Source organism: Somniosus microcephalus, unplaced genomic scaffold (assembly GCF_052327205.1).
Source record: "Somniosus microcephalus isolate GS21.2 unplaced genomic scaffold, FLI_Smic_1.0 unresolved_chr1, whole genome shotgun sequence".
Taxonomy (NCBI): Eukaryota; Metazoa; Chordata; class Chondrichthyes; order Squaliformes; family Somniosidae; genus Somniosus; species Somniosus microcephalus.
This window is the reverse complement of record NW_028225179.1, coordinates 58,934,210-58,940,637: the sequence shown is the minus strand read 5'-3', so window position 1 is coordinate 58,940,637 and position 6,428 is coordinate 58,934,210. Positions and strand designations below refer to the sequence as shown.

The window sequence follows — 6,428 nt, the reverse complement described above, 5'->3', positions numbered from 1 at the left end:
TGGGCACCGCAATGTAGGAAGGATGTGAAGGCCTTAGAGAGGGTGCAGAAAAATATGTGCGAGAATGGTTCCTGGGATGAGGGACTTCAGTTACGTGGATAGACTGAAAAGCTCAGGTTGTTTTCCTTAGAGCAGAGAAGATTGAGAGGAGATTTAATAGAGGTTTTCAAAATCATGAGGGGTCTGGATAGAGTAGAGATAAACTGTTCCCATTGGCAGAAGTGTCGAGAACCAGAGGACACGGATTTATGATTGGCAAAAAACCAAAGGCGACTTAAGCACAACCATTTTTTATGCAGCAAGTGGTAAGGATCTGGAATTCACTGCCTGAAAAGGTGGTGGAGGCAGATTCAATCATGGCTTTCAAAAGGGAGTTGGATAAGTATCTGAAGGAAAAAAAAATGCAGGGCGGGAGCATGGGGCTAGCTGAAATGCTCTTGCAGAGAGCTGGCACGGCCTCGACGGGCTGAATGGCCTTCTTCCATGCTGTAACCATTCCATTCTATGATTCTATGAAAGGCGCTATATGTATTCAAGTTGTTGTTGTTTTATGGTTTGTTATAATATTCGTAACATGCAAAATACAAACTTTACAAAATGAAATCCACAAAAAATGTATGGGGAAATTATTTTCAATAGCATCCATTGCACCTTTGCACTGGGGCGGAGTAACACATCTTTATGTTTATTTGTCTTGCTTCAGTTTGCTGATAAAGTTTTAACTCGCGGCCTGTTCCCGTTAATGGTCACAAGCAGTAAAGACAGACAGAGCGTGTCTGACCGCCCCGAGCTGTGCAAAAGGCATCAGTTTAGGACAAATGCATCAAATCCAATGTTCACCCGGCACCGAGAGAGACAACAAACAAAGAAAAGGGCAGAAGGAGATCGAGAAATAAAAGCTAAATGCAGAAAATTAAAATATTTCCCATCTTTGATTTCTCTCTATTCCAACCCAACCCTTCAGTGGCGGTTATATAACTTCAGTGTACATCGTTCAGTTCGATAATCGGACCAAAGAAAGACAGAAAATAATTAATAACGGCCGAAACAAGGTACCTTAGGATCTTCAGTCGAACGCTCTCCCAACTGAGCTATTCTGGCCCCACGTTAGTTGAGCTTAGCGTCACTCTTTTGGAAGAAATTCTAACCCCGGGTGGAATTGCCTCTTCGTTCATTCCTCACTTCGGGGGAATGAGACCCGACCAGATCTCAGAGCTCAGGTTATGTTAATGAACTGCTAAAGCGTTTATAAACACAGAAAGCTGACACATCAGGGGAGACCACACAGGTTTGGACACGGAGTGAAATACACTGAAGGTTTTTTTGTAAAGTTTACAGTGCAGACTAACCCCGAGCTGCAGGTGAAATTATATGAACTTCAATGTTTAGCAGCGGGATACCAGAGAGAGATAAGTGTCCCGAATCAGGGAGAGATTTTCTGATACCGCTGTCAAATTTCATTTGTGTCAAACACTCCCTGAACTCTCTGCAGCAATTCAGAGCCGAGGATGGCCTGTGAAATCAGCCTAAAAATCTAAAAAAATGCTTCGCCCAACGTGGGGCTCCAACCCACGCCCCTAAGATTAAGAGTTTTATGCTCTACCGACTGAGCTAGCCGGGCCCACATAAATGTAGTTTCAGTGGCTGTTATTACAGAGCGGCAGCTGTTGGTGCCCGTCTTGTTCTGCTAACTATGAACAAGTTTCCTCTCAATTCCCGGGTATATCAGTAAACCGACCCACACAAGCCCGAGCCAGCGATGGATTCCTCTCACTGATCGATAATTAAACTCAGATTTTCTGTTCTTTTCACCTTCCAAACATTCACATCCATTCTGCTCAGTATTTATTTCGCTTTCCTTTTTATTCTGTTCGTGCTTTTCCTTGTAAACATTTAATTGTAATTATTTATGAGTGGGAGGAAATGAAAAGAAGAGATTTACTGGAATGGTTCCAGGGATGAGGGACTTCAGTTATGTGGAGAGACTGGAGAAGCTGGGGTTGTTTAGAGCAGAGACGGCCAAGAGGAGATTTGACAGGTGTGTTCAAAATCAAGAACGGTTTTGTTTTCGTAAATAAGGAGAAACTGTTTCCAGCGGCAGAAGGGTCGGTAACCAGAGCAGACAGATTGAAGCTGATCGATAATAGAACCAGAGGCGACATAAGGGACCATGGTTTCATACGGCGAGTTGTTGTGATCTGGAATGCACTGCCTGAAAGGATGATGGAAGCAGATTCAATAATAAATTTCAAAGGGAATTGGATGTATACTGGAGGGGAAAACTTTACATTGCAATAGAAAAAATCAAGTTATTGGAACTAATTGAATAGTTCTACCAAAGAAGCAGCACAGGCGCGGTGGGCCAAATGGCCTCCTTCTGTGTTTTCCCCTTCTGTGAAAATATTCTTAGCCAACTCCCTTTGACTCAAAGTGGGATGGAACCCTGAGAACTATAAACATCGCACTTTAAACAACTAGACTAATCTGCCGTTCGTTCGCTTGTCTCCACACCGGCTGTTCCTCACTTATACTTTGTTTCCAGCCTGTTCTGGTCTTCTGAACTTCACACGTTCTGCTCTATCGACCGTGGCCGACTCGCTGCTCTTTTCACTCCCCCTCTCCCTGCCCTTTCCCCCTTCCAAATTTCTTGGCTGAACAGCACCTCGCATCTGCTCCCTTAATGTAAGAGGAAAAGTTTACCCTTTCCCGCAAGTCCGGCCCGTGCACGCGGATCAGCAATGTTAAAAATGTACAGTCATCTTCTGTCAGCAAAAGTAATTCAGGTATTTCTGTTACATGAGGTCAGTGATTTCTAGAAATAGTCGGGTGTGGAGCAGTTCCAATACACGTTGGAACGCAGTGTCCAAACCGACCGAGAGAAGACTCGAAACTGCAATTTTCTGAAACATTATGTAACACACCGAAGTTAAACACCTTACCCATTATGGGACGTGGTCGCTGACAAAGTGACGCTGATTTCTTATTGTTCTTGAAATGTCACTGAATTAACTGACTGGAGGAATTGCTTCAGCTCCACGTGATTGGCTCGGCTCATCCTTGGGCCGAGCAGTGAGTGGTGCAAACAAATTCTGCAACTGAATCATTAATGTTCTTCAAGGATGGGAAACTGCCCCTGTTGTATCCGTGTGTTAATAGAGATACTGAAGGCAGGAGTTCGTTTCACAGGTGTTTACTGAACAAAGTCTGGAGGTCAAGTAACTGATACAACACAATATACAGGCTTATATAGCCCGAGTGGCCATTACCGGCATTACAGTACACAGGGGGCTCTTAAAGGCACATACACTACAATTCCTCCCCTTTTAGCCAACCAGTGCATAATATTTTAAGTAATCATTAATTACATGTTACAAGAACAATAATCTACACATTGCTGCAGTTAATCAATTATAAGTCAGTCTCTCTGGAGGCTTCCTGACTCGGTGGTGTAGTAGTTTCTGGTGGTGTAGTAGGTTCTTTTGGTAAGGCTGATTCGGCTTGAAAGCCAGTGTCGGGTTCATCGGGTTCCAGTATCACCGGATCGGAGGTAGATACTATGGGTATCTCTACTTCATCATTAGGCGTATAGAGTTGTGGTGCAGGTTGTCCCTTTTTGGATGACTCTATGATCTGGTCAGCATGGCGCCTTATTATGCTTTCTCCAATGTCCGTGGTATACATCAGTGGTCCTAGTCGTGTGCAAATAGTTCCAGGCTGCCATTTCTCGGTACGGTAGTCCCGGGCCAAAACTTGTTGACCTATCTGGAAGGTTCTAGTTGGCCTTTCATTCATGCCTTGAAATTGTCGGTTCTCCACGTCCTTTCTGATGTTTGGCTTGATCAAATCCAGCCGGCATCTTAGGCTTCTATTGAAGAACATCATGGCGGGAGATTGGTTTGTAACCATATGTGTTGCATTCCTGTATGCAAACAAGAAGTTATCTACCTTATGCTGAAGTTTTATGTCTGCATTGCCCATGGCCTTTACGGCCTTCTTGAAGGTCTGGACAAACCTTTCAGCCAATCCATTGGTGGCGGGATGGTATGGGGCGGACGTTTAGTGCTTAACCCCATTGTTTTTTAAGAACTTCCTGAATTCTTCGGACACAAATTGCAGTCCATTATCAGAACAGATCTGTTCAGGCAGCCCATTCCTGGCAAATATGGCCCTTAATACTGTGATGGTTTTTTCCGTGGTGGTGGAGGACATCTTTATTACCTCTGGCCACTTGGAGTGTGCATCAACCGCGATTAAGAACATTGAGTCCATAAATGGACCAGCAAAGTCGATGTGTACCCTTTGCCATGGAGATGAGGGCCACTCCCATGGATGTAGAGGGGCTTGTGGTGGAGCGTTTTGGACCTTCTGGCATCCGAGGCAGCTCTTGGTAATTTCTTCGATGTCTCCATCGATACCTGGCCACCGCACAAACGCCCTGGCTAGGTTCTTCATTTTCACTCCACCCAGATGCCCCTCGTGAAGCTCCTTTAGCACTTTATCCTGGAGTTTGGGTGGAATCACCACTCTGGATCCACATATCAAGGTTCCTCGGCACACTGACAGCTGTTATCTTCCTTGCGAGAATGCTGGCAACAGTGGTTCACCATGTGCTGGCCATCCCTTCACTGTTAAATCGTAGGCTCGTGAGAGAGTCGGGTCATTTCTCGTTTCCTTTTCAATGGCAGAATTTGTTACTGGTAGACATTCCACTATGGTAGAGTGGAACATCTCCACTGGGTCTACTGTAGGTGCCTCTTCTACCGTTGGCAACGGTAGGCACGATAAACCGTCAGCATTCCCATGCTGTTTTGATCCTTTGTATTCTATGTCATATTGATGTGCCCCTAGAAAAAGGGACCACCTCTGAAGCCTTTGCGCTGTCATAATGGGAACACCCTTTTTAGGGTTGAATATGGAGACGAGGGGTTGATGGTCAGTCAACAAGGTAAATTTTTGTCCGTGTAGGTAATGGTTGAATTTCTTCACTCCCCATACCAGGCTGAGTGCTTCCCTGTCGATCTGGGTATAGTTACGCTCAGCTGAGTTCAATGAGCGTGACACAAAAGCTATCGGCCACTCAGAGCCATCAGGGAATCTATGTGATAATACCACTCCTACGCCGTAAGGGGATGCATCGCACGCCACTCTGATTGGCAGTGATGGGTTGCAATGAGCCAAAACTTCCTTGGACGTGATTAAGTCTTTGCATTTATGGAAGGCACGTTTACAGTCTTCGCTCCATTTCCAAATTACTCCAGTTTGTAGCAGTTCATTAAGAGGGTAATTTATCAATCCCAGGAACGACCTTAATTGTGAAACATTTTCAGGTGCTGGGGCTTTTATGATCGCTTCAATTTTTTCAGGTGATTTATGCAACCCTTCCTTGTTAATTATGTGGCCACAATATGATATTTGTTTCTGGAAAAATTCGCACTTGGGGCGATTTGCTCGTAGGCCCCGTTCTCTCAGCCTAGTGAGCACCTGCTACAAATTGGCAAGGTGCTCGTTGTCGTTTTCTCCTGTTACAAGGATGTCGTCCAGTTAGCATTGAGCCCCCGGAATCCCTTGGAGGACTTGCTCCATAGCTCTTTGCCAGATAGCTGGAGCTGATGCTACTCCGAAAACCAGTCGATTGTACTGGTACAGGCCTTTGTGTGTAGTTATCGTGAGATACTTTTTAGAGGCCTCATCAACCTCCATCTGTAGATATGCCTGTGCCAAGTCAATTTTGGTGAAACGTTTCACTACGGATAGTGAGGCGAAAACTTCTTCTATCCTCGGAAGAGGATGCTGTACCCTGTGAAGGACCGGGTTTACAGTCACCTTGAAGGCTCCACAGATGCGAATTTTTCTCTGTTCTTCAGATTTATCATTATTCAACGTTTTCCTCATGACCGGGATGATGGGTGTTGCCCACTCACTCCAATCTATCTTGGATAATACACCTGCCTTCTCCAAATTCTCCAGCTCTGCCTCGACTGCTGGACAAGTTGCGTATGGCGCCGGCCTTGCCTTAAAAATCTTGGGAATTGCCACATCTTCCACTTTTATTGAGGCGATGATGCCTTTCAAGGTTCCTAGTTTCTCTTCGAACACTTCCTTGGCGTTGGCCAAGATGTCTTTTAATTGTTCAGGTATGACGTCATCATCATTTTTTTTCTTACTGGTCACCGTCAGTGCCTGAATGGAGTGCCAGTCTAAACGTATCTTCCTGACCCATTCATGTCCCAACAGCGGTGGACCACCATCTTGTCGAACGTACAAATACAACTTCTGTATTTCCTTGCCGTTGCATACAACAGGCACCCTTATTTTTCCTTTGGGGTATACTTTCTGTCCCGTATATGTTTTCAAGATAATGGATGTGTCTTTTAAAGGTATATGCGGAAATAGCCGCTCGTACTCCCGTCGATTTATGACGGTCAGAG

The 6,428-nt window shown here is 45.0% G+C and overlaps 1 non-coding gene across 1 annotated transcript; it reads right to left on the bottom strand.

The window, feature by feature from the left end:
- Window positions 1–1,548: 1,548 nt before the first annotated feature.
- Window positions 1,549–1,621, bottom strand: trnak-cuu (transfer RNA lysine (anticodon CUU)). Its single transcript has one exon. It is a non-coding gene; the product is annotated as a tRNA-Lys (tRNA).
- Window positions 1,622–6,428: the final 4,807 nt, after the last annotated feature.